We start from the raw sequence: 27,131 nt of genomic DNA, 5'->3' as shown, positions 1-27,131 counted from the left end.
ATAACCGTATGTAGAAAACGGAAATTAAGATGGAAAATAGAATTCGTATCGCTTGGTAGGAAGTTTTACGGCTCGATCGCAATATCTCACTATATAGTTCAATTCTGTTCATACACGTGCCACGAGGTCAGTCGTAAAACGGTGCTGGAAGAACGTTAGCTTGTTACGCAAAATAACGACGAACGAGCGAACAAGCGAGCGAATACTAATACGAGTATTTTCAACTGGTTGGCCGTGACCACGAAAAGCTTACCTCTGGAAAATAGAAACTGGCTAGCAGCCTGGCGCCTTCGTATAAAAGACAAACACGATTATCGGCCCGGTTATCGGTGGCTATTAATCAAGTCACGATTCACCGGCGTACTGAAGTTGCATAAATTTTTACGCGAACGATTACATACGTCCAAGAACGATTAATTTCCTCTAACTTTAGTTACGTGGAAGCGTACAACTGTTCTTCCTGCTTCTTGTCTTTTTCTATCTTTTCTGTGTTTTTCTTTCTTTCCTCCTTCTTTATCGAGTCGCAACACTATCAATTAATTCGTTAATTATTTTCTCTCCTTTTTATGACGAGTGACGAGAATAGTTGACTCGTCATTTACGATCAACTTATGTCATCAAATTACATTTCTGAATTAACATTCCACCTTAATTCGTTTTTTAATATCGCGGCTATGGAAAATAATTCGAAGGATTAATTTTTTTATTCTCCCATTATCAATTATACAATTATACGAAACCTCAAGAAATTATGATAAACTATAGCTTGATTATGATGCTTAATAGTTATCTCGTTCGTATTTATTCATCAGTGGATCGATTTCTACGTGATCACAAGTTAAGTGCTTGTAACGCTCGCAGATTAATTGCTGGACGTGTTCAAGGTGAAAATAATCGTGGCAATCGGAGAACGAATTATTTCCGTTTCTTTCACGCACAACGCGGTTGCATCAAGGAAACGAACTTTTCCGTTGCTCGTCTCGCAACCAGTTAATGTTTGCTCAGATCGTATCGCGATGCTATACGTTACTCAAACCGGTGGTCCGCAGTTACATCTGTAGGAAATTGTTAATGCAATTATGTATGTTATTTGCAATTAATTCATTTACAATCGTAATCGACTAATCTCGTTATTCAATCATTTTATTACAACTGATTGGCAAACCGAAGGGATTTTATTCAAAACTGTTGAAGTTATTTTCCTCCAAACATCCTGCTAAACATGTATATTCTACACCGATGTAAATTAAAATTCGTACGAATATTTATAAAATTGTATGAATATCTCCTTGCTGAAAATGCTTTTATCGTTGCAGTTTATAATAAGAAAATAAATATACGAATCTTTTTCTTATTTGCTTAAATTATCCGCAGTATACTAACGAATAATACCAAATTATTTCAAATAATCCTCCAAAATTACGTCCACAATACCAGTAGGCTAGTCAAAAATTTGATAAAACATCCGATAATCCCAAAAATTGTTCCAAAGTCGAATTCGTTGAGAAAAAACGAGCCTCTAATTCTTGAAACACTATACATTTCTTGTTACCAGGAGGCCAAGTCCTGAGGACTGCACCCTGTTAATCTGTCACCATGGGTAGTATCAGCGTAAGACGGTACGGTTGGTTTCCTGCTCGCGGCACGTATTATCGGATTATTGCGTTCGCGGGCTGTAACGTAAAAGTTCATACCGGTAATCCTTGGCATACTTAGACCGGACAGAGTCGCGAGCTACATGCTCGCTCTTAATCTCGGTCGAAAAACCTGCTCGAACAATATGCGCGACGGGTACATGTGTATTGTACGCCGGTGCACGCTAGAGCGTGTAGTACGTACAATGTTGCACATCTAAAGCAACTGCTCGCCTTCTTTCCTCCTGCTATACATTCTTATACCAGTGCTTCTCTCACGTTCCTGCTTCCTGCGTCAGAAAAATTGGCTAACCTGTTTACTGATGCAACAAAGGAAAGGAAAACCGAGCGAGAGCGTCCCGAGCGTGGAACTGCCATAGAAACCGGAAGGAAGGCACACAGGGAAGGGGGAGTATGCCCGGGGAAAGGTTAAAATATGAAGCTATAAAAGACAACCTGGCTGTCGTATATTTAACTACGTCCGCTTGGGGAATGGCGGATCAATTTTGATGGTGGTTGAACCACTGGTTTACCTCATAAAAGAAAATCGGTGAGAATTATGTCCTAATGCAGGGGTTAGTGATTAAGGGGCAGGGATATTCAAGTTTCTGTGAGTCGATATGCAACTGCTACAAGGCAGATTATCTAATTAACATCTTATCTAATACTGTTCTTCTCTCTTCTTTTTGACCATTTCTGTACAATGGATTTTTGTGGTTAATGTTTAAGGGATTCATTCAATCAAAGGTTAAAGTAAGTAATTAGCGATAAATGTATGGAGAGGAAATATTTTTTCAAGCGGACTTGAAAAAGTTAATCGTTCTGAAATCACTGTTTCAAGTGGAAAATGATGATAGACTAAAATTCATGTCTGATATGTTAACAATTGGATACTTTAATCGCTTGTGTAAATCTTCCTCTGCTATTTTCATTCTAAACTAAAATTGATGGATTATACGAGCACTGTTTTTGATAAGCCATCACCAAGCTCTACCAATGACGCGTCCACAATAATATTATTCTTTTGGCGATGCTTTTGATTAAGAAGTACGTCCGTATAACTTATCCCAATAACTAACAATACTACATATGTAACATATATAGTACCTTAGCCTTTATATACGAATTATTCGTCGGAAAAGCTACAAATGAAATCCTCCATTCCCAAAATTATAAACCGTGTTTTACTACACTGGCTCTGACATTGAAACTGAAAAAGCATTCTCTCCAATACGGTTCTCACCTTCTCGATCTTTCAAAAACTAGCAAATAAAACGAATCTTGTAGCGAAGGAAGAAACGTGGAAGGAGAGTGATTTAGAGGATACCGGTGATTCGCACCAGATACTTGGCAAGGCAGGGATCGCAAACACGGTGAGAGTGGTTGCAAATAAAATTATATCGAGCAGCGGGAGAAACAAGTAAGGGATCCGTAAATACAGCTAAAAGGAAAGTCAACAGGGGCTAGGACCGTACGGATGTGCAAACGAGGGTGTAACTGGATCGAGCGGGGGTGCCTTTCGCAGTCAGCGGTACGCCGGATGGAAGAAGGGGTTTCTAGAGAAAAATTGATAAGAGAAACGGGATAAACGATAAGAAAAAAGAACAAATATGCGACACCGATCGATAGTGCCGGAGAAGAAACTAAATCGAATTCAATGGAGCACGGAACTGAGAAAGGGTGGTTGAGGGGTAACCTGGTAGAAGAAAGAGGAAGATATAAGGGGTGGCTAGCTGATGGGCGGGCGAGAAGGCAGTAGAAACCGCAGATAACGCCGCAGATAGCCGTGGAGAGTCCTTAAACGCTGCAGAAACGAGTCGACGAACAGTGCAATGTGCCCTGGCCTTTATTTACTGAGCGCTTGCTGCTTTCCATGGGACCTTTAAAAGGCACGCGTGAAAGGAAAAGTGAAATGGAGAGATGAAGGGTGTGTGTGTGGTGTGCGTTTCTGATGTTTCCTTCCTGTTGAACTTTCCACGTGCCCGAGCCTTGTACGAAGGGTGCGCTCGTGCGTGCTCCTTCTATCATCCCTGTTCGTGTATGCGTGACACATTTTATTCTATACCACGAATGGCAAATACAAAGGGAGCATTCTTTAAAAACGTTACACTGGGCTTTTGATATAAATACACGCTGCGAGTAGCAAACATCTTCTTGTCGTTCAGAATGTTCAAATTTGACGCTGGCGAAAGTAAATTATCAGATTTCGGGATTACGTAGAACTTCACTGTTGAATCTTTGTGTATCATTTTGTTGCAATAATTTGTCACAATTTGAAATGTGAAACATTTTGAGGTATAAGTGATGCGAAATAGTATTTAAATAGAGAGTAGAGTTTCTAGAAGATTCTGAAGAATGAGTCAAATATCCTTAGTTGTAGGGGTCACCGTTTTTGTGAGTCAAGTATGATTCATTCAATGGAGTAACCAAATTGTGTGTCCTGTTTCTGAAGGAGATTAGCTACTTTTACTGTTACATATTACCAACTACCGGTTTTATGAATGTTTCTGGAAACTCACAAAACCACTTTTCTTTTTCGCTACCTTAACACGCAACTTTGATATTTTTATTGCAAACTTATGTAACCTATTCTACCACTACTCTCTTGAATTTATTCATTATGTAACCTGTTTCTTTGATTTCAAATATTGTTCTCTGACCCACATATCGAATGTCTATCGCCTCAATACCTTTACGATCGACCGATTGTAATCTTCAGAATATTGTAACTAAATAATCTAGACTCCACTTGTCTTAAATCTAACCGTTAATCAATTCAATAACATCTGTACATAAAAAACGACGCAGTTGTCGCAAACAACGGATACTGATTTGAGATAATTAATTCAAAATACTATTTACTCGCTATCGAACATTCCATCAGATAACTGTAATAAAGTGTAAAATTAAAATGAATAAAAGTTCAAACACGCGCAACAATGACCATGCAAGCGAACGTGTCGAATCGAGAAGCGATTGTCCAATCCTTATGAGTGATTTACAATAACTTGCATCGCAATCATCCGGCGAAACTTCTCTTCTGCGTTACGCGGAGAGAAAAATGGATTCCTCCCCGAGCCATGGCCGACTACCGACACGACTTTATAATCGCGATTACGTCTCGCCGGTCTTACCTCATCGCGGAAGTTGCGATACAAATCTACCTTGCGATTTGTCGCGATTGTCTTTAGATAGCGGGCTTCCTGCACGTTCGGTTTGTCGGTTCGTGCTTACGCGTAAGTGAATCAAGGTCTTCCTATCTAGACACGATTAAATGATACTCCCAGATCGAAGTATTCCTTCGTGAACATCTCTCTTTGGCCGAGCGATATATTTAATATCTCATATACATGAGGAAATTTGGAAGATTTAAGTCCCTTATCTTCACGAAGAGTTTAGTGAAAATAAATTGGTTAAATGACATTAACCTCTTAAATCTTTCGTGATCCCGTGCATCGTTAATGACAGATAAGTAAACTAGGTTCGTTTAGAGCTCGTGTAATAGATTCATGGATAACGACGAGATTACGAAAAGGTTTAAGTACGAAAGACAGTAGCGATAATTAAAAATTGCTATTAATTTATATTTACGAGTAGATAACAGAAAAGCTAATTTTCATCTAATAGTAGACATTATACATAGGTATTACTCTATTTTGCTAGATACATTTCAACAACGGATAGAAAACGTGGCTCTAAATATAGTTAACCAGCTCCAAAAGGAACAAGCTCTCACCTTACTTCTTTTACTATCTTTAGCGTTTGCAATGATTTTCGTATACGTTTGCACAGATCAGAAACGCGCCCCAAATGGGACAACCTCCTTTCTTTTTTTCGGTTATCCAATTTCAGGTCTCGAGAGAAGAGACCGGCACCCGATAACTTCCCTTATCAATGTGATCGGGAGGAAAGCAAGCATGAGTGTTAGGAAAAAAGTAGTACGTCGAGCGACCGCGACATGTCGAGGTCTCGCGTCCTTGCCAGTTACCCCACTCGTTGTTCGAGGAGTGGGATCGTCTCCCACCACTCGTCTCGTTCGTTGGTGGCTCCCCCTACTCCCCTCCCCGACTCCCCCTTCGTCTACAGCGGTATGTAAGAGGCCGCACATGTTTCCCCGCGTTCCAGTCTCGCAGCGGCACTCGCGAGTGACTGTTCGTGTGGATTCGCGGAACGATAACTACTCTGATCGAAGAAAAGAAGGAAAAGAAAAACGGAACGAAGGACATTACAGGGGCACGCGTGTTGTCTATAATATCTATATCTATCTCTATATACATATATGTATATAGATATACGCGTGTACAGTAACGCGCGCGCGCAAAGGACGAGTTCTTTCCTCAGTGCTGCGTTCGAGAACTGACACGACACACACCGCGAACGTCGTTGCAGCGAGTAACACGACCGAATATCGATAGAAAAGATAGTGAAGAAAGGAGAAGCAGTACGGTAACATCGTTACTGCTCCGATCGTTTTCCTTTCTTCCCATAATCTCCGTGTCTTTCTTTTTTTTACTTTTATACGTAACCCGTGTAGCGATACGAGACGGTCGTGTACCATAACCTTATTTCCCAACGTAACATCGTTTCACCAAAAGTGAGAATCAATTGCGCGAGTGACAGCTTGTTCTATCTTTTGGAGCTACACGATCTGTAAAGCAGTGTGACAGCAAGGAATATTTCGTGATCGTACCTTGTAGGAGAACGCAGGAGCACAGTGAGGAGAGGACTGTGGATACGCAACGAGGAGGATATTCCGAGGGTATTACGGAACTAGTGATCTTCCACTGACGTCATTTCGTACTTTCGTGCTTCATTCGAGGGACGAGAATAGTGTTCGCTGACCCAACAAAGACACGTGAGTATCAAACTCTTCTTCATTCGAGACAACTCTAGACGTTTCTTGATCATGATCGCGAAACGGAACCGTAACTCGCGTGAGCTCGCCACTCTGCTTCTTTTTTCTTTTTTCCACTCTCTGTGTACACACGCGTCACACGGTCAGATAATTTATGCGCGGAACCCGTCACGGTGCGAATTCCGTAATGTGTCACGCGATCGGAGCACGATTCCACTTCGTAACGGTTCAAGAGCATTTCTGCCGCGTCTGTGGCGCAGTAATCGCGCCTTTGATCCTTCGATTATCGCAACCGCCACAACGCTCGATATATCGAACTAACTACTTTGACCAATCACCGTTTAAGATGACACTAAAATATATGTATGTTTAGCTTCGGTTTTACGATCTACGTCTTAGTCTTTATTTCTTAAATTAATAAAAAAGGTGACAGTGATGTGTAGTGTCTTAGAAAATCCTGCTTACACTCTTTAATTAGGAGGTTAGTTCTAAAAATCTTTTTGTACCATATTTTATATTAATCGGACTTAGAGACTTTGCTATATGTTACATGAGCCGTTCAAAAGACATTGATGAACTTACAAACATTGTTTTTTAAATTTATCTCAACTTACGAAAATTAGCCATTTGTTTCTCAAGAATTGTATATTAATCGTGTATTTATGTAATGAAATTAAAGAAGTAAGAAAGAGTTGATCGATTTGACATTTAAGGAGCTCATATAGACTATACGTACTGTGATACATGAAAATATTCGAAACACAAAAAAATATTAACAAAACAAATTTTGATGAATATACTACATGCGTCATACGAAACTTTCTAAAGTTTTATCAACATTATAATAAGACATGACTATCATGATTCTATTTGTAAAATTTGAAACGAATCTAGAAGTGCATATAAAAGTTGCAAAATATTTGCTGTAAATATATATTTAGTTAAAAACGTACTGTGCAACATGCATAACAGTCTTCAGTATATGATTAGTGCCAAGAGCGATCTCAGTGAATATTTTTTAGTTTACTAGTATAATAAATAACTGACCGTTCAAATGCTATGATTATATTCTTCTATGTATACGTACGTATATTTCCCATTTGTTTCAAATTTTATTAATATAATAAACGTGTTCCATTATACATAATGCTACTGAAATCTTAAAATGTTTTATATAAGACGCATAATATGCACTAGTAAATCATTTCTGTAAGTGTCCAAATACGTTTCTAATTTCTTTCGGTAAATAATACGTGTACATAGAATTCATTAAATATACGTATATAGACTCCTATAACTGACTGTAAAATCGTTTTAAAAATGTCATTCATATACGATTGGAGAGTAGGATATTTAGTTCATTGGTACATTAACAAATAAGATTATCGATCGAGTAGATACCAAAGTTGTGCTTCTACGCTAAAAGTAGAGTTATGGTGTGAGAATATCGTGACGACAACCCGAATCGTCCGTTGCAATGCAGCTTCCTTTAAAAGGTAAATAATAACATTGGTTCGACAAATCGATCTAGAAATTGTATTCGTTGCCAGCCGATGCGGGGCGTTTCGCTTTTCTTCAAGGTTGCTCGCGATCTGGAACGATCGTAATGACTCAGTCTCTTGGTATTACATCAAACAAACATGCCTATTACGACAAATTACGTTGAGGTCGTAACGCTGTCTGGAACATGCTTTTCCTACTGCGGAAATGGCGATTTCCATTCGCGCTTAGGAGTCGTATATGTGTATGTGTGTCAAACAAATTAGCAGATTAGGTGCGTTAATTAATTAATGGGTGAAAATGCGATATAGGGGTATTTACGCATTTATTTACGTCAGATTTGCCCGAGCTGCTTATGAAAATAGTGTGACAATAATAGCAAGGTCGCTGCTGGCTATACGAGATGGCGTATCGCGTCAGCGACTCGCGTTTGACGAATTAATTGATTGAAATTGCCTGTTGGATTATAATAAAACGTAAAAGCAGAAAGCTTTTGTTTTCGTTTAAGCGATGGTTTCTATTACTCATTTTTAGTTATTTATTATAATAGAAGGTGTAATTAAAGTAATAATCCAGTAATTTATAAGTACATTATAATCGTTTTTTAAATTTTTACTACTCATAGTATTTGTAAGGTTGATACTCAAAATGATTAAATCGTTGAATACAATTTGTAAATTAGAATATATATAATTCTCATTATTATTAGTAGTATTATTCTCATATAATGAAATTAATACTTTGAATGATCCATGAATGAAGAATTGAATATATTAAGTTCGTGAGAGTGACAACATCATTTGGGTATAGGTGATCTTTCGCTTCTTTCTTTACGCAAGGGAAACATTGCAAAATAATTTCTAGTTCTTGGAGACACTGTTTAATAATTAAAGAATCGCCAACTTAAACATCTTTATTCGCTCGTAAAATACGCTGCGAAATGTTTTATACATTATGCAAATGAAGCAACCAGTTTGAGGATGTTATGTAGCTCATACAAATGACTGTTTTTAACTTAACAACGCTGTTTTACATGTTACATTTTGCTATATGTAATGTAATTCTAGTATTATATCCATCGTTTAACATCGTTCATTATATATTTCTCCTTTAGAATCATGTTTTTATACAGTACCTATGATCGTATATCAGTTTCCCCACAAACACAATTTCTCTATTTTCCCAACTATCGCGACTAAGTAAATCCCCAAGTTAAGATAATCGGAAGACCCAATAAGAAGTAACTAATAAAAATCGTAACGACGAAACTATTCGATCGAAGAATTTTATCCTCGAACTATTTCATGGAATGTAAAGTCATTTCGAACGATCGCGAAGCGCTTTTCCTCTCTACGCAGTTCGAATTTTTTCGCGATTCGAGTCACGCGAGTCGAGGAAAACGGAATTCAATAGTTCCATCGATAACAGAGATAGAAATACAGAAAAGCAGGATGGAGACGAAGATAGAACACACTCATTTTTCTCCTCTCTTTCTATTTCTCTACCTCTCTTTCTCTATCCCTCTATCTCTTTTTCTCTCTTTCACTACCTCCCTATCTCTCTTTCTCTATTTGGAGTGGCACGAGGCAAACGAATTATCCAACTCGTGCCGTCCATCGAAATCGGATTATCGTCGATTCCTCTGCACCCAAACCCTACCCGCTACACCCTGCCCTCACTGTGTGTATCGATTTTCCACGCTCTGTATACCAGCAACTTATTTCCCCTGAGCCGTAAACATTCGGCCCTAAGCATTCGTCGCGCGGATTAATCACGGTTTAATTGGAAAATCTCGCTCGGCAAATAAAGCTTTCGAGGTCTGCGCAAAAACATGTTAGTCAGACCTGGTCACCGGAACTCTCATCTCATCCCTGTCTCTATCTCCCCCCCCCCCTACTCTCGTTTGTATCCACGAAAAAACAAAAGCTCGTTCGAATATTGTTGTCACCCTTTCGAGAAAAACTTTTCGTTAAAGGTTAAAAGTCAAGTTTATTTCTTGTTGACTCTATATACGTAACATTGTACTCTAGTAAATTATTCATCAACTAAACGGTAAATACACCTATCGATCTTTGATAAAACTGGTTTGAAATTTTAGTACATTATGTTTTTCTTAGTAATTCGTAAAAAAGATAATTTTTCTTGTAGGTTAAAAGCAGTTCGTTTCTGAAAGCATCAATGGCTGCGTGATACTTGAATTTTGCACTTTCAATCTTATCGTCGCTGAAAGCATCGTTGTTAATGCGCACGATCTCCTCTTTTAAATTTTATGATAAATTTTTCTTTAAAAAGTTAAGTGTTTCTATGTATTGAGAGAAGAGCGAGATTGGAACATACAAGTTCTAGGACTACAACGAGGTCGAACGAAATATCGATCGTTTGACATATTATTTTTAAGTACGTATAATTAGCGTAAACCATTTATCTAATGAGAATTTTGCGTGGATCATCACAATATTTCTAAAATTCTTACAGTACTTCACATCGTTATGTCGGCATGAATTTCTGCAGGTCTTAACCTCGAGACGATTAAAAATCGGCTAATAATTAACAAAGCGATCGAACGTCTCTCGTGCGCCAGCCGAAAATTAATATGCCGATATTGAAGGCTGAGAATTCGTACTGGCAATAAATTCCGGTAACTACGTTTCTCTACGACGGGAAAAGACGAGATTAAACGTCGCCATGATGAAAAAAGGAGATTGGTCAGGTGCGCACACGGAGCGTAGATGAGTTTAGTTGAGTATAAAATCAATCGTGCTTGTCCTCGGAATTAGTGTCCTCTGCCAATTATTACGTGACGATTCGTCGTCTCTTCATTACCACAGTGTTGAAACAACGATTATTGAAAATTAATGCGTTTTGTTCTGATTAATCGCGATATGTACAATAGTATTACTTTGACAATTTTTTTAATAACTGATAGACTAGGTGTTCGAAGTAGAAGTTTATATAGGTATATATAATATATTATTGTATGCATGTATAATTATATATAAGATTTTGAGATTTGAATATGACAGGATTCTGAGAAAATATAGAAGCGATGAATTAGGACTTGAATTGTGGAATGTTAAGTTTCAGATTTAGAGATTCAGTATTTCAACCTTAGTCCCTTTTATTCCATTGATTCACGCGTTCTCATTCCCGTACCAATTAACAGAAATAAATTGCAACATTTATGAAGCACTTTCAGGGAAATTGCATTTTACGCTTTCGACCGATCTCCACTATAATGCGAATTCAATCTCGACGAGCTCTTTTTGCACTATAGAGGCCACGCGTGTATACATATATATTCATCGGGAAATTCGCGGAAAAACGAACGCGGAGAAAGCTGGAAACGTGAAACACAAATTTTACAGGCAGAGAAGGGAGTAACACGAGACGAGTTCTCGCTGACGCTACAATTCATCCACCCTCGTGATCGAAATAAATTTTCCTGACACATTCGGCCTTTACTAGGCCATCAAGCAATGCGTGTAGACACGTTTTACCAGGGAGTGAGAGAAAAGTCGAATTTTCATCGCTTCCACTTCTTTCGCATTCTCTCTTGAACGAAATAGGGTGAGAAACAGCGTGTCTATCGTCCCTTAAAAGGGTCTCGGACCTCCGCTTTGTTTTACAGACTTCGCTAGACGCGATAAACGCTATTGGCCTTGTAAATCAGCGTCTGCTTTTAGTCCAAGCTGAGAATCGGCTACTATTTGCACGCTCCGGTGCAATTTCTCACGTTTTTTGCTCCATGTAAAAAGCCTGGATCCCTGTAAGGAGGAAACTGATTTTCTATGTTGAATCCACAAGCGAAAGTCTGATAATTATTCCTGCATTCTTTCTTTTTTTGTTTCGAGGAACGGAGTGAAAAAGTCTTAAGAAAACAATGTGATGGATACAAGAAACGAGTAAAGTTATTTTCTGTTGTAATGTGTTTTTTTGTAAAGTTAGTTAGGTGTATATAGATATAATAGAATGTAATAGATTATTTGTATTTTGCGAATAATGTAGAAATTAAGGGCTATTTCAAATTGTTCTTTTTAATTTTGCTTTGCTAAATTCAAACAAGTGATACGACTTGAAAAGTATACTGTCATGTAATACATAGTAATATAAAATGTTCGTAGGCATTTATAATATAATGTAGATACCTAGTTATTGTATATTATACCTTGCCTATTTTGTTTTTTTTTCGATGCTATTTCTACATATGAAAAAGGACGTTATACAATGTAAATGTATTTCTTTTATCCGTCATAGTGCGAAGGAGAACTCGCAAGGAAAATCTCATGAGAAAAATTTCAGAAGGAAAAATTAATGATTTTTAATTAACATAATTTATGTATGCAATACATTGCGACTAGAATAGTAACATGATATTAAATCTCTAGTTTATTCTAAACGAATAATTTATAGTCATTTATATGTCATGTCGTTTTCATTAATAATTTTCAAGAAAAACGACTGAAATAATCTCAATTTCTAAGATGATAATAAAGAAAGAAAAAGAGATTTCTCGACAATTTATCCGACTCGTCGGTATACTTTTCTTCGGCGCGTTAAAATTAGAAATCATGCGATTCTCTGTTTAATAAAATCAAACAAAAAATAGTAAATGATTTTCCACGACATCCCAGCAAGAAAAAAGAGAAAGCTCGAGCTTTTCGAGCCGTTAATCTGATCTACAAGCTTGGATTTGTTAATTCACGAAGAGTTCTGGCAATCACTCCTTTCCAGCCGCGATACGTCTTGCTTTGAACGTCGAAGGAGAACGAAGTTCGCGGAAGCACGATCGCTTTTCGCGCGTCACCAACCGATCCATCAACTTCAGGATCGCCTCCCGGGTTGGCCAAGAATAGCGCTGAAAGCCGAATGCGAGACGCGCCATTGTTGGTCGTTGTTCCATTCCGAACGCGTAACGCCGTTCTGCTAATAAATCGCTTTTCGGTTGGTCCATGAAGGCCTCGTTGGTTTCCGTTTTTATGAAAAAAACCGAAACGTGAATGGACTCTGAATAGGAAATTAGACGTAGGTAAACATCTCTGGAAATATGTTTCGAAGATTCTGCCAGTTTTGGGTAACTTTGCTCTTCCTTTTAGGCAAAACTAACTGCATGAAAGGATTACGAATGACAAATTGCAAGTACTTACGTAAACATCTTTTGAGTTTCTTTGAAAAATTCTGTGATTGTTAGTAGTTTCTGAGAATTTTAGAAAGAATAGAAATTAAGGAAGTAAATACACGTAAAGATTTAGAAACTTTAGATCTTTAACCCCGGGAAAATATTTATAGTGTACTGCGTTACTCTTTATTTCGATTGAGATGGGTAGCGCTTTGTTGTTTACGAGATTCCTGGTAAATTTCTGGCATGGAAACACCGTTTAAATTTCGCCTTTAATTCGTTTATATACCATTAAATTATTAGAATACATGAATAAGATATAAAATAGAATGTAAAAATATAGATGAAAAAAAAAAATAGATACACGTGTACATAATTTCCAAGTCACACGATGTTAGAGATTGTATGTAGTTGTAGAATTTTAATTCTTAAGGTGATATAATAAAAGTAATGATCTTTTTGTAGGTAATGTAAGGAAAATGGTAAGAGGGAAAGTCATTATTCATCGTATCATTAAGTATGATTATAAAGCTGACGGTGAAAGCAGTGACATTTAACAAGTGTTCTCTTTTTAGTGATCATCCGTGAACTCTGTTTGACATATCGTTTTTCTCAGCTTTGCTTCCTCACGACGAAAGGTTGCAATCCTTAAATATTGCCGGTGGCTCGTTGTGAACTTTGTTCACAGTTGAAATTTCCTGATGTCATACAGGAGCAGAGATTTAATTTTTGCCACGGTAATCACCGTTTAATTCTTCATCGATGGGATAACAGTTCAAATTATTTTACAAACACTTGTTTATTTCATGGAAGCTTCAACGTTTTCGCACGAAATCAACAAATATTATTCCTATGACGGGAATGACTGAACAAATTCAACCAAACGTCTGAAACAACACGTGTTTTAAAAATAGAAAGTTATGTTTACGCGTTGCTTTCTCGTCGATTCTCCTAATAAGAAAACTTCATTGTTAAGGAAAATAAGAAACTTTCCGGATAATTATAAATAATTTCAAAAAAAGACATTTCCTAAGAAATGCTTTACAGTTTAAAACATAAAACAGTCGAAAATTGCAAATTTTTATTTAATACGTCATTGACCTTTCTTAGTTACACTATCTACACTAATACATTTTAAACATAGCTATAATACGATAAAAGTTATTTTGTTCCCAATATGAGTAAACATTTTGTTCGTTATTTAGTAACAAGTACGATATGTATTATCTTAATTTACACGTGCATCATTATTCGTTTTAACGAGTGGCATTTCTACCTACTGTTATTAGCAACTTATACACAACGAGCGCTATTCTCTTAGAAACATTTCAGAATATACTTAAAATATTTTGTTCAATGCAATACCCAAATTTGATAGAAAGAAACACGATGATGGAAGAATTACAATTTCCATTATTAATACCTGAATTCTATGTGAAAAACAAATAAAAGCAAAGCATTCTTTACAGCGTGCGGAATCAACAAACGAATCGAAGATTTCTCTGTTCTGTGCAGAAGCGTTGAAACACGCGTTGCAAGCTCGTTGCATTAGGATCAGCATGGTCGTGACGCAAGCGAGGTTTATTGATTCGCAGAATCCAATATAACGAAGCCAAACGCGGGGGAGAGAGGTATCTGCTGTGGTTTTATAGGCCGCTCGTATTGTTGGCAAAAATCGTCTGAGCTCGCTTTTAACGATCGATTTCGAGCGTACCTGAGATTCGACAGCTTCCACGGACTTCGTCGACCCATTTCTTCTCGAGCCTTCCACGGACACGAAATATTCCCTGCAAAAACGGAACCATAACTGTTCGTCGTTGCTTTACGTAATCGATTATGAAACGAAGAAAACTGCCTCTTAATGCGTTATGAAGTGCTTCGGTAGAACCAGAAGTACCACGGTGCCGCGTAACGCTCGGTCTGATCAGTGGCGGTAGTTTTCTACTTGAAACTTGGGACAGTTGATAATCAGTGAATAGGTCGAGCTATGGGGGGGCTGTTAGTTGGATTTATTGATTTATCGTTGGCTGTCATGTTGATTTTACCATGCGTAGAATTGTAACAAGGATAAATTGTACTATATATTGTTTAAAAAATTGATAATGGTTAGTTGTCGTTTCGGTATTGAGTTGGGAAAGGTAGAATTTTAAGGAACACAATGTTGATTAATATAGAACATATTGTAATAGTTGTGATCGTTAGTTGATTTATTATTTTGAATATTGGAAATGGGAAAAGGATTATATCGCTATTATTATCATTCTTTCTATGCAATCTAGAATATTGGTAGATAGTAACAGGGTTTATACGTTATTGATTACAATACATCAATTCTGTGGTCATACGACTGTATCTAATATTCCAAAAACACATAAGCTTCCCATTCAATCCAAATCTAATAAATCCCTTAATTGTACAAATAGTATAAAAAGAAACCTAACGTAATGAGACTTAAAGAAACACCTAAATGAATCCTGAAGAGGAAATCTGTATGGAAAGAGTTTGAAAAGGTTTTCAAGAGAAATTTACTTCTTGTCTTTTCCCAGCGGGAGCAAAGAAGTACGAAAGGGCAAGCAGGGCAATTATTTGAAACGCGTTTTACTGCGCGATCGCGATGAGCAACGGGGCCTCGGGATGCGTCCGTGTTTACCGTAATAAATTTCCATGCGACGTTATTGCTTGTTCCGAGCTCGTTACCGAGTGTAACAGCTTTTATTTCACCTTGGCTCGAGAAGAGGGGTTGCTTTTTTTCGAGGGTGACAGGGATGAAGAGGAAGGTAGGGCCGGGACTCGTTAAGGGCTCTCGAGGAAAATGACAGGGTTGCCAAACGAATCTCGAGCCTGACCTGTAGTCAGAGCGTAATTTTAACCCTCAGCTAGGTGGTACGCGCGTATGTCGACCGACTGTGTGTGTTTGCTTTGGCAATTTCGCCCTGTTTTATCGCCGTAGCTTGTGCGATCAAAATTATGAGACTTCACGACGTTTCGTGCTTAAAACAGTCTTGCATATATATATGTACGTCGTGTATACATACATACAGTGGAACATTTTCGTTGTGGTTACGTGACGAGCGTCTTTATTTTCGCTTTCATGCGACACGAAACGCTTTCCAGCGATATTGGTAAATATGCAGTCCGATTAAGTTTATAGCCGCCTATTTAGGAAGCTAGTCGCGTTTCGAATTGGAACATTTATGGAGATTGATCGGTGTACTGAGCTTTTAGCTTTGTGGGTCAGGTAAGTCTCACCATATGCCACAACGATAAGATTGTAAGAATGTTCATGTTCGAATGTTTATTGACTAAGAATGGGATCAAGTACAGTGGGTACAAAAAGTTTTTGCGTATGCCCTTATTTTCCAACGAAGCCTCTTTTTATCAGCTTCTATATTTCATGTTCATGATATCAAATTTGTTCGCTTATACGAAAGTATTACTAAATAATTCGAAATTTAATTATGTAATCTTAGAGCTAGATGAGGTAAGATTTTACATGTTTGTAAGTACTTCGATAATTACATATATGAAACACTTTCGCAAGTAGTCTTCGTCTGATATATTTTTTAAATACTTTAATCAGAGGCTTAAGATAGATTTCTGTTTACGGTATTGAATTGTAGCGAACATAGTTCATATCGTATAGTATGATATATCTGTGGTATAGTTTCTAATCTTTCAAGGTTCCAGTACTACTTTTATGAGCTTCGATTTTTTCAAATGTCAAAGTTCTCATAAGTATATTTTTGAACTTTACAATCACTCATCTTGAGGTTCGAAACCAACTCTTATAAACTAACTGCTTTATGAATACAAACAATGAAACGTAACATTCGCACGAAATGGAAGCTTTTTATTGGAAACGATTTGAATTCGTCAGTAGATGTTAACATAGTTTCCGCTCGTATTGTTAACTATAGCGTAACGTTGAATTATCTTTCGCTTGCCGAGTGAGGAATTATAATTTTAGATAAAATTTAAATGAGTTTTTAACGAACGTGAGAATTTCTGATGTAATCGATCTTCGAATTTACAACACAATATGTTATCAGGTAATATCTTCTCTCCCTCTCTCTCTCTCTCTCGGCTTACATATTAACTTTATGTTTCACGAAGTTTATCCTCGCAAATACATGATAAGATACCCGAAAAATAAGCTTACAGGGATGTCGAAAGAAAAAGATCCCGTTCCCAGTATTCGTTTTAAAAATAAAAATTTCATATACACATGTCATGCAAGTACCATTAAATCCTGAATCATCAACGTCGCCAGATATCGAGTGTAAACGCGAACGAAACGATGGCGGCGCCATCGAACCGCCAGCTATAAACGTAAAAGTAAAAGTGGATAAACAAAGGAAATTTCTACGGTATGTTGAACGTGTATCGTGGAATGTAACGGACGAAAGTAGGGTGACCTACTAGCCCGTTTTCCATGCGATTTACACGACCCTCCAAGTTCAAAGTGGTTGAAGCAAGTCGTGCATAAGCATTATCGACTATAACCAACCAGGTGCTTCGCGTCGAGTTTAAAACGAAGCCTTTCGCTGCCCTGACAGCCTCGTCACGGGCTTGGACAACTTACAAAGAAGATCGTTAAAAAAGTTTCGATAATTACGGATTTACGTTCCGCGTAAACGCGTTAAGATTTTCGTTGGCACGAATTTTTGCGGAGCACGTGTGTTATTTTAGGAATTCGTTTGCTACCTTGAGGTAAAATATTTTGTGAGTCTACCTAACAGAGTGAAAGCCGAAAAAAAACTGTCTAGAAAGTTAAAATTTCCTTTGGAACTGGTTGGAAATTATTTGAGAATTTCATATAATAATTTCTAGAGTAGATATTTGTTTTGGTATTAAGGATCTAGATTTTTGTTAATAAATGTACAAGTCATCCTTCTTTCATATACTCGTTCAAGTACTTTTCAGCTTGGGATTTTAGGTTTCAAAATTAAATATCGTAAGACATGTGCCATTTGTCTGGGAAATATCTCGTGATGTAAATATCTCGAAAACAAAAATGCTTGAAACAAATGTACGATGTCCAAGGAGACATATCGTACCGATATTTAATTTATCAAACAATGACTTTGAAAAGCCCTACAAATTTCACGTTTATATTTTTAAATAGGGACTATATCTTTTTTTCCTGTGTTCTTGCAGTCGACACTGGAACATTTTAAAAACGCTTTACTTGTACTTTTCGCATAAACCACTATCGAGATATTAATTCTTAAGAAGGGTAAAAAGTCATATTATTTTATGGTAAATACGTAGAAAAGAAGCGATTAACTGTTTTAAGGATAGTATTTAGTACACATACAATGGATATACACACAATTCGCTCTTTTTAGAACCATTATGATGCACAAAGTTTGTCAAAGCAACTTTCTCGTGATGTACATTGGATGACGCCAATGCCGGATCATATCAAAGTTGAAATTTAATATCTCGATAGTAGTCTATGTGAAAGATATAGTTTTCATCTAAAAACATAGCTTTCATAGAGCTTTCCAATATAAAATAAATATTGGTATGACATGTACATCGCGTAACATTTGTTTGGTACATTTTTCCGTATCGCTCGTAATGCTCAAAATATTTGTGCGTTTTCAGATGAATCGACACATATATAATATATTATTGTGCAAATCTTAAAAAATACACATTAGTAGGAAATATAACATTGTAAAATAAAGTTAAAGAATATATAGAACATTCTTTAGCCAAATGTATTTTGAGCAACGAAAAAGATCTTTTATATAGTAGACATTATATAGGTACTCTCTCTCACAGTTGACACATTTTGGAAAAGTGTTTTGTCAGTTCGCCAAGATAATAGCCAGATCTGGCAGTTGGTGATATAAAAATCCACTGTATCATATATCTCTATATTCTATCTACAAATTCCACTAATGTTAGTCACAAAAATCTTCCAAAAATTGCTCATCTACTTTGAACAAATATCTCCAGATTAAAAATTCCGCAAGAATAAAATACATACAGTCTTATCGAATTTTCATCGGCTATTTCATAAAATTTCGCAATTCGTTCGAATATCTCATCAGTTCGATCAGCATTTCGTCATACATAGTTCCCCCTCCCTTCCTTTTCACCAATTGGTTTACCAAAAAACTTTATCAAGAACAGCCGAATCTTATCGTTCGTATCTTTTTACTGAGGACGCGCATCACGATAGCAACTTGCGAGCTGAATGAGCGTCGTCCGTTTCGCGGAGCAAAAGCGAGTTACGGCCGAGGATGAAATTAAAACGGTCGTAAAAAGGGAAGCGGACGGATATTAAACGCGAAGAGCATTATCACCGGGTCTCGGGAAACGCGGCGAATTGCGCAGTTGGTAAATTTATTGATGGAATTTCGTGGATTCGCATTATCAATGCAGCGCTGCGTAATCCTCCGCGAACCGTCCGTCTGATTCGCTCGTAGATAATAGGAGGCGACATTAAAGTTAAACGACGTAAAAGTTAATAGGTCTGTTTCATCGGTTTGCTAGAATAGTGACACATTTGAGAAATCGTTACTACTGACGTGTCTACAAAAATTATCTCTAAAATTGCCATTTTGTGTGATAGCATGTCAGAATTTTACAATACAATGAGTACAAGGTTATATCAACCTTTTTTATTGCTGAAAGAAAAATTTACAATTTTGATATATGTTTGTAAAAACTAATTCTAAATGTGAGCCATTTAATGGGGTCAAGACAATGGTCATTTAATGATATTATACTAGAAGGAATGTTTGAGGAATTTGAAGTAAACAAAGTATGGAAATCTATAGCTTTCGAATTCCTTTTCTTTTCCGACTATATGTCTTTCACAATTTTATTATGACTCATTCAATAATGATTCAGAGTACTTTCATACTTCTTCAAAAATCCATTTTTGTAATACCTCAAAATAACTGTTTGCTATAGACGATATTTTATTGACTTTCTATCGAATCTGAGCGAAAGTCTGAAAATCCAGAAGCTGTTAACTCAATTATAAAACAAACGAAATTTGTTCTTATTAAATAGTTGAATATTTCATTTTCTACTTCATGAAAGAAATGTACTTTTGCACCTGTATCACCACTCCAGGAAACCGACGCGACGAGATCCGTTGTTTTCCGTAAGCGTCGTTTTATGGTCGCGATCGAAGGAACGAGTGTCGTAAAGGAACCGTAATGAAACGCGAACAATGTGCCGAGATTACGCCTAGGATAAGTGGAATGTATGCGATGCACTTTAAGAGTCGTGGCTTGGAAATTCAGTGATTTCTTAGCGTTTCTCTAGTACTTTAGAGTTTTACAAATTTGATGCGTATCAGTTAGAGCTTTTCTCGTTTCAACGTATTCTTAGTGCTTTGAATTTCGTACTTTCAGGTTGTGCGAAACTCGCGTCTTAATCGAGTCTATACGAAAAAGTTTCTTAAATCTGCTACTCGAATATTTTACAATGAAGTCTTTGATGGTGAACAAAAATTCTTATTTTCTAGTACAGAAAATTTCGACAAGCAGTAACTGTCCATCGTTATCGAGTTTTGCGTTTAAGTTAAATTAATCTCGTAGAATTATCAAAAAGATTATGACGATCTTACGTGATAATAATTAACAACAGTTTGATAATTTCTTCAAGTATAATATACATATGTATATGTATCTTGTTGATAATATTTTCGAAACGTGCAAAATTAGATTTCTGTTCTTACTACGCTGCTTATCTGTACTATTCGACGAAATATCGTCGATTAATTTTATTGGAATGCATCATGTATTAGCGATAATCAACTTTTATTTTCTTCTGAACACGATGGATAAAAATACCTATATTTTATTCCATCTACCTCGTGCTTGTAGATAAACGAGGATATAATACAATTGCTCGATTTATTAATGCTGATAACGTCGCAATATTTTTCCTTTCTTTTCTGGTTTACGTTCGTACGATAACTGACGTATCGATTTTCTTGTTATCTTTATTCGAATCAATGCTACAATTAACAACGACTCGATGTTTATTACATAATTGTCGCTTTTGTTACGATTCACATTAATAAAATTAAGGTCTACTCCGACAAATTACATTGTCTGTTCGCGTAACGTATTCGGTATAATCTCATTACGATTAAATAATTTTAAATATTCAATTTGATATATTCATTGAATTTAAATTCAACGTGCTATGTTTGTGGTCCACTTAAAAGACCATTAATTAGTCGCGATGTAACAACAAAAAGGCGGAAATTCTGAGTAATGTTCAAACCTTTAAATTCCCAATATATCGAATAACCAAAAGTCTTTCACTGACTCTTTCAAAATTTGATATTAGTTAACCGAAGAAGTTTTTCTTTCTGAAGTTTTTCAAATTTGGATCTTTTTCGTTCAATTAAAAAGCTTTCAACATGAAACAACCTTCATCAAGCTTCAAATCATTCAACTTTGCTAGATCTACAAACTTTTTACAAGCTAATCGTAAATCGAATTCCATCGGAACATTTTTCTTATTACAAAAAATACTTTTAAGTTTGAAAGAAAACGAATCTTCGCTTTCTTGACTCTTTTTCTTCCCACAAAAATGCAGACGAGTCTGTTCCCTAGAAAATGATGAAAATTTATTTTCTCTCTTCTACGAAGTTAGACAAATTTTCAAAAATTTGTTCTCCGTTAAAATCAAGGATGCTTTGTATCAGCCACGAAACAGAATCGAGTCAAGAATGACTCGATGCTCGTGGAACACGATCCGTATCAAATAATCTTTTGAAATCCAGCCGTAAATGAAAAAGTACTCAATTACCAAATATCAGTGATGTTTCCACGCGAGAACGTAATCCACAATCTGGTTGGGCTCATGGAAACGATTCGGTCGAGCGTACGCTTATCAGAAGTACTTTGCGCGCGTGCACGCACCGGTTATCGCGATGTAACGGCTCCATCGCGATGAACGTGGTCGCGCGATATTACGTAGCCCGAGATCCGCCGCGTCGGAGAAGGACGAACTCATACTGATATCATAATGAGGAAGAGGGGCGGCGAAACGTTATCATGGAGACGGTATCGCGCACCCACGATCCCAATTTCGTGATAACATCGATCGTGAATCGCAACCCTTAACCCGCGGGGGTTATCTCCCTCGGTTGAGTATGCCGTGTTCCTTCTCTTGCGATTTCGTCGAAAGTTCACATGCCACGATCGAACGACTCCCTTCTTCCGCGAGTACCCTTCGCCTGTTTTTTTTTTTCTTTATTATCGTTCTTCTCTCTCTTTTCTTTTTGGAGATGAATTTCGAATAGCGTCTCGTTGTGATATGTAGAGTAATTTATGATGATATTAGAACGATACTGTACTATGGAGTTATGCAATAGTTCGTAACAGAATTTACGAACGTGAATAGATTATATGTATACAGAGGAATTAAAAAATTAATTTTTGTTTCATTCTTCTTAGTGCCGTGAGTGAAGGGAGAATGTTACTCGTTTATGAGTAACATTTTATTTACTCCATTTTCAGCGTGCAAACGAAGCACTGTACAGCGAGATAATTAATTTTTTTGGCCAGCTTGTCTCTCCTTTTACGGCGTCGCGACGCGTTCAACACCACGGAGGCGGATTAAAATTTTAGAAGCAATCACGAATCACCGTGAGAAAAAGTTTTAGTATCCTGGAGAGTACTGCAATTTCTATAGTATAAACCTCGAAGTCGTAAAACCTGATGTTGGATGAGAGATGTTAAATTTGCTCGTTAGGTATACTTTACCACAAGTAACTTCGAAGATATTCTCATATAAGGATAGCATCTGCTTTCTAGTATGAATTATTATAGTTAGTGATTTATAATGCATCGTAAAATGATTGACGAAATTTATAAAATTTAATTTTATTATACGACAATTGAATATTATTTTTAACTTTGTTAATTGATACTTAGATATACATTAGCCACGTTAAAATTTTAGTAAAGCAGTAGTAAAACAACGTTACGTAACGTCTAATATGTTTCTGTTAAAACGCGACGCGTTCATATTTTATTAAAGAGAATTAAGTTTGTCAGATGTGTTTAATTCATACACATCTAGGAATTAATTGAAACAAGGGAACAAAAATGTGGAGCGAGGGAGCGGAATAATTGTTGTTCCTGTTAGCGTCGTTATCGACAAAACTCACGCCATCGTGGAAATTGACATCTGTCGCAACTTGTCTCCTCTCTGCTCGTTGGGCGTTATCACGCAGACTGCCAGTAATATTTAAAACTGCACGATTTCCATCGAGTTTCATACAGATTAACTTTGAACCTCGCTATGGAACCCCTGAATTTTTGTTTATATTTTCTAGATTGCTATTTGGAGAGAATATAACTTTTAAATATGAAAATATGGGGAAAAAATTGATTCTTGAAGCTGCAATCATTTGAAAAAAAAAAAATGTCTTTATTCCTTTCTCTTTTCAGTAATTCTATCCTTCATATTTATTTCCTTTTCTAATCTCTTTCTTTCGAATAATTTTTATCTTCATAAAACTTCAATAGCTTTTTTGTTTCGTAAAATTTCGTTAAAACTACGTCAAAAGTTTGATATAACAGAAATATTTCAAAACCTTAGTGACTACAAATCTTTCTGTTGTTTCGTAAGCACTGTGCAATTTTTCAAGCTAATCTCCTGTCACTGCAACGGTGCTACGCAACGTATAGTAAATTTCGAATCTTACTCACGAACCTTATCTTCTCTAAAATTCACGAAATACGCGCGTTAACAATTTTTCCCGACTGTCTGTCTTGCACGAAACTATTACACTTTGGTCACGCTGATAGTTCCGCTTTAGAACATCTGAGATCATTGAGTAACTGCAGCAACTGTTTTTCGCTAACATCTAAAGTACAAATACGTGTGCCAAATTGTTTTCTGCAGACACGCGTTGTGCAATTGATAATTTATTGCGAATAATTACACGTGGATGACGTGCGTATTGCATCAGTGCATTTGCATAAGAAAAGGCGTATGTAAGTGCATCAATTATGTAGGAAATACCGTCCCTAGTGGAATAAAGTTCAGTTTCAATAGCGATTTTATGAAAAGTCTAAAGTCAAAATTCATTATACTTTAACTCAAATTACGCTTAACTCTGTGTAATACAAGGTATACATACCATACCAAAAATCAAATCAGAGTAAAAATTACAGATTAACTTTAATGCGTCCTTTCTCGATCCGCGCGCAATCTTGTTTTTCTATTCTTAATATATTGTTGAAGTTTAACAAAAATACGGTAGATTAATTATCGATAGGCATAATTTCTCATTTCAATATCGCACTGGTATTATATTTTGAACCATTAGACGTTCTTACTTGAAATTCTTCTTGAAATTAAAGTGAAATTGGAACGTAAAAATTTGCGGATTGCAAAAATTACAAATAAAAATTCTCATTATCGATATAACAAAAGAAGAACCAATAATTACTATAACATGAATGAACTATCCTGTAGACGATACAATGGCACAATGAATAAGCCTACAGAAACAAAGCTCTAAAAATATAGAGACACAGGTAGCTTCCAATTCACAAGGAGTTGTAATAGTCCAAAGGAACGATAGTCTACCCTATCGACTCCCTCGAGCTCTAATTTAGGCCTCGTTCTCATCTCTGTCCCATCTATCGATTCCCGACCCGCTGACCTAGATCATGGGACTTGATATCAACGTCGAGCGCATAAAACGCCAGCTTGGATGAACTCTATCGAACTCGGGCCAACGTGTGTCGTCGACGGGCCAACGCGAAGACCTCTCGTGTCTCAGGCATTCCGCGTTCTCGTCCGGCAAACAAAGCAGAACAAACACGCGAAGCCAAGGATCTTCGATCGATAGACGATCGTTGAACCTTCGACTATAAGCGAACACGCTTCCGTTGGTCGAAGGTCTTGAATCTCTCATGAAACAATCCTCTTGCTTTTCTCTTCGGACATTCCAAAGCCACGTGTATGTAAAATCTATGTAACTATATGTGAATGTATGTAAAGTTATCCATTTGATACTTATTAAGATAATGGTGGTAGTAAGCACAATTAGAATTGAAGATCATAGAACGAGAGAATATAATAACAATGTTGATGAATTTAAAAATTCGATAATGAGTTCCATATTAAATGTTCTTTTGTTTGATCGTGGGATTAAATATGAATTTTTCCATCGAATTGAGTACTTCAAAAATACCGATTGTTGTAACATTAAGTATATCCTTGATTGTTCGCGGAATTTTATAGATTTATCGTCTATTTGTATCTTTGAATCTAACAAGTTGTACTTTTTCCTACTATCTTATCAAATAATAGAAAATTACCTTGTAATCCAAATTTCTCATTGTCATAGTATAAGAATTCATATTTCAGTTTTGGTAATCCTGTTTGCGAACAATCATTATGACGGCTGAAATATATATTTTTTTCTTTTTGTTACTGGTTAGCAATATTGGTGATAGAAATTGTCTTATGTTACTATCGATAACTATTATCTATGAAAAAACATTTCATTAATTACCAATAGCAGTTATCGATGACGAAACATTTACTTGGTTACTTTCCTTCGTCATAAATTTTAATCAACAATGTTCGTTACCTATAAAATGGAAATATTTGTACTCTTTATTAGTCTTTTTTTAAGGTAGCTTGGTAAAAAGCTTAAATATGAACCATCGGCTATCAGTGAACTCTTCCACGAGTCGAAGATCCTGGATCGCTCGTGAAATGATCCTGTTTCTCATCTCTCTCGTCAGAAATTCCCAAGCATCGTGTGTGTAACGTCGCGATAACCGATCGTATCGATCATTCAACGTCGAACACGAAGCGTAACCCTCGAACGAAGCAACCGCGGTTCAACGTGGCTGCATGCCACGTAATTATTTTCCACGTTGGACACGCTGATATATGGTCGAGCGTAATTCCTGCCAGGATTTTTGCGAACGTTGCAAAGGTCGGCTTACGAGCGTGCTCGACTCTCTTGAAACCGCGGCCACGCAGCGTCTGACGATCGTTAATTAACGAAGCGAGCAGCGATTTTGCGATCGGTTTTTACAGAAGAGACTACGGTGTCGAGCGAGTTTCGTTGGCAAAGTGTTGCACGTTATCGCGCCGTGCTTGATAAAAATTCGTCGCTCAGCGATAACAAGGAAAGACGTTTTCCAACGTGACATTCCGCGTTACTTGGAAACATTATCCAACCTCGATAAGTGCCCTCCTTTTTTTTCTTTTTTCTTTTCGAACGCTGCGTTATGAGAAAACGATCGTTATCGCGCAATTTCTTTCACGTTCGATGTTACCTTATTTCTTGGTTTTGGGAAAAAACGTGCTGATGCAGTGGATGTTTGAAATCGGGGCATTCTTGAGAACGATTTTAATTATATATTAGAAGTTCTTTATAATATTGACAAATGGAGATGAAGATTTACATTATAACGCTATAATAGCGTTTTAATCTTTTTTAAGATCAATCAGCAATTCTTTTACGTGTAGATATGGCTGATGCGGGCGACAGTGCTATCGGAAACTTCTTATTGGAATTTCTTATAGTCTTGCTTGTTATAAAGTTTAGGAGAGGTATAACAGTCTTCACTCGTTTTACAATTCAGTTTTTTAAATGTGATTGATATTAGAGGATGTTATCGATTTATTTTTCGCGGAGTCGTTCGAGGGGTGCGTTGCATCGACTGTGGTCGCCTAAAAGCCTGAGCAGTGGCCAAGCAAGTCGATTGCCAAGTAAATCGCGCCGCAATTACGAGGGAATAAAGAACCTGAGCTTACAGAAAGTCTGGCCAAAATTCGTGCAATCGATAGCACGACGATTACTTAGCTCTATATTAGGTAAACGTTCTCGAATTCTCTAAACATAGTCGGCCTCGACCGGAATAGATCTCGGTCTTGCTGTCTGTTAACATTAATCTCGCAGCATAAAATCTTTCTCGTCGTGACATCACACGTTTCTGATATCTCGGAATGCATGTCATGGAAAATTCGATTCTGAATGGAAATGCAAGAGATCATTCTTTCT

At 36.9% G+C, this 27,131-nt stretch overlaps 1 protein-coding gene across 3 annotated transcripts in view; it reads left to right on the top strand.

Moving 5' to 3' along the window:
* Nucleotides 1-27,131, top strand: part of LOC100648816 (protein Tob1) — a 123,827-nt gene that overhangs the window by 55,180 nt on the left and 41,516 nt on the right. For 2 of the 3 annotated variants that reach the window (XM_012321138.3, XM_012321139.3), the window contains exon 3: nt 6,332-6,489. The exons of the other annotated variant lie outside the window; for it this stretch is intronic. The gene's annotated coding sequence lies outside the window, so the exon portion shown is untranslated. The remainder of the gene's footprint in view (nt 1-6,331; nt 6,490-27,131) is intronic. 3 annotated transcript variants of the gene reach the window in all.

Source organism: Bombus terrestris, chromosome 3 (genome assembly GCF_910591885.1).
Source record: "Bombus terrestris chromosome 3, iyBomTerr1.2, whole genome shotgun sequence".
NCBI lineage: Eukaryota > Metazoa > Arthropoda > Insecta > Hymenoptera > Apidae > Bombus > Bombus terrestris.
This window is presented reverse-complemented; position numbering and strand designations above follow the sequence as displayed.